The sequence below is a fragment of the Protopterus annectens genome, chromosome 6.part0, assembly GCF_019279795.1.
Source record: "Protopterus annectens isolate FY-2018-M chromosome 6.part0, PAN1.0, whole genome shotgun sequence".
Lineage (NCBI taxonomy): Eukaryota > Metazoa > Chordata > Ceratodontiformes > Protopteridae > Protopterus > Protopterus annectens.
In genome coordinates, this window is record NC_056737.1 from 492944514 (window position 1) to 492947013 (window position 2500).

The following is a 2500-nucleotide window of genomic DNA, read 5'->3' on the forward strand; positions in this document are numbered from 1 at the left end:
CCACACACAGAGAGAGCTACACAGAGAGAGAGCTACACAGAGAGAGAGAGCTACACAGAGAGAGAGAGAGCACACAGAGAGAGAGAGCGCTACACAGAGAGAGAGAGAGCTACACAGAGAGAGAGAGAGATACAGAGAGAGAGCGAGACACAGAGCGAGAGAGACACAGAGAGAGAGAGAAAGACACAGAGAGAGAGAGAGACACAGAGAGAGAGAGAGCGTGACACAGAGAGAGAGAGAGAGCGACACAGAGAGAGAGCACGACACAGAGAGAGAGAGAGCACGACACAGAGAGAGAGAGAGCCACGACACAGAGAGAGAGAGCCACACGAGAGAGAGAGCGCCACAGAGAGAGAGAGCGCCACACGAGAGAGAGCACCACACTAGAGAGAGCCACACGAGAGAGAGAGAGAGCCACACAGAGAGAGAGAGAGAGACACAGAGAGAGAGAGAGAGACACAGAGAGAGAGAGGGAGAGAGAGAGACACAGAGAGAGAGCCACAGAGAGAGAGAGAGACAGAGAGAGAGAGTGTGACAGAGAGAGAGAGAGAGAGCGCGACACAGAGAGAGAGTGACAGAGCGAGACACAGAGAGAGGGACAGAGAGAGAGAGAGAGTATCAGTGAGAGAGAGAGACAGGGCAGAGAGAGAGAGAGCGAGACACAGAGAGAGAGAGAGAGAGAGCGAGACAGAGAGAGCGAGACACAGCGAGAGAGCGAGAGAGAGACACAGCGAGAGAGCGAGACACAGAGAGAGCGAGACACAGCGAGAGAGCGAGACACAGAGAGAGAGAGAGAGCGAGACACAGAGAGCGCGAGAGAGAGAGCGAGACACAGAGAGAGAGAGAGACACAGAGAGAGAGAGAGCGCGAGACACAGAGAGAGAGAGAGCGCGAGACACAGAGAGAGAGAGAGCGCGAGACACAGAGAGAGAGAGAGCGAGACACAGAGAGAGAGAGACAGAGAGAGAGAGACAGAGAGAGAGAGAGAGAGCGAGACACAGAGAGAGAGAGAGAGACACAGAGAGAGAGAGCGAGACAGAGAGAGAGAGCGAGACAGAGAGAGAGAGAGAGAGAGACAGAGAGAGAGAGAGCAGAGAGAGAGAGCGAGACACAGAGAGAGAGAGCGAGACACAGAGAGAGAGCGAGACACAGAGAGAGAGAGCGAGACACAGAGAGAGAGAGCGAGACACAGAGAGAGAGAGCGAGACAGAGAGAGAGAGAGCGAGAGAGAGAGAGAGCGCAAGAGAGAGAGAGAGCGAGACAGAGAGAGAGAGAGACAGAGAGAGAGAGAGAGACAGAGAGAGAGAGAGAGAGAGCGAGACACAGAGAGAGAGAGAGCGAGACACAGAGAGAGAGAGAGAGAGAGAGAGACACAGAGAGAGAGAGAGAGAGAGACACAGAGAGAGAGAGAGAGACACAGAGAGAGAGACACAGAGAGAAACAGACACAGAGAGAGAGAGCAAGACACAGAGAGAGAGAGACAGAGAGAGAGAGCGAGACACAGAGAGAGAGAGCGAGACACAGAGAGAGAGAGAGAGAGAGAGAGAGAGAGACACAGAGAGAGAGAGCGAGACACAGAGAGAGAGCGAGACACAGAGAGAGAGAGAGCGAGACACAGAGAGAGAGAGACACAGAGAGAGAGACACAGAGAGCGAGACACAGAGAGAGAGAGACAGAGAGAGAGCGAGACACAGAGAGAGCGAGAGAGACACAGACACACACACACACCGACACACGTGTAAACTGCAGTCAAAAGTATGCAGTCATTGTCAGAAGGCCAATTGCATAAATGTATTATGATGTTATACTTCTATATATAAAAAAGCTTGATCTTAGCAGTTATATTCCCCTCTGTGGCATTTCTAACTTGTTCAGCTTTTTTCCAGTGTAAACCACAATGGCGCTGAGTGGACATCTTTTGAGACTTTCAGGAATTTGACTTCCTTGCTCTTACATTATTTCATTTACCACATTGAAAGCTTCTTGTCAAAGAAGTCACACAGCAAGATTCCTGCATTTTTAAGTTATTTCACACCCACTTGAGGTCATAAAGCTATGAAATTACTTTTTCACTATGCATTATCATTTTATAGCTTCATTGCACACCTGTAAATTTTTGCACATTTGTTTTTCAAAATAACTGAAATAAGTATCTTGTGCATTTACTATTGTAAAGGAAAAATTAAAACAAGCTACTTAAACTCGTTTATCTCACGTTATCGAAAGATGAAAATAATGAATGCTATTTCATCGGCCCCAAAACATCTAAACATGAAAATATCGAACATTCAGAACAGCTAATTTTTCCCCATGGAAAAAATTTCCTGCTCTGAAACACATACACAAAACACAAGCACATCAAACAAACAGCAACCATATACATACACAAATTCCTGCATCTAACACTACACTAATCTAAACATACACTAGTATCTACCCACTTACCTTAACCCAAACCCTAACCCTAAGGTCAGTCACTACCGCACACACGCCTAACCCG

At 48.0% G+C, this 2500-nt stretch overlaps 1 protein-coding gene across 1 annotated transcript in view; it reads right to left on the bottom strand.

The window, feature by feature from the left end:
* LOC122803864 (MAP3K12 binding inhibitory protein 1) overlaps positions 1–2500 on the bottom strand; it is a 64876-nt gene that overhangs the window by 60303 nt on the left and 2073 nt on the right. The window lies entirely within an intron of this gene.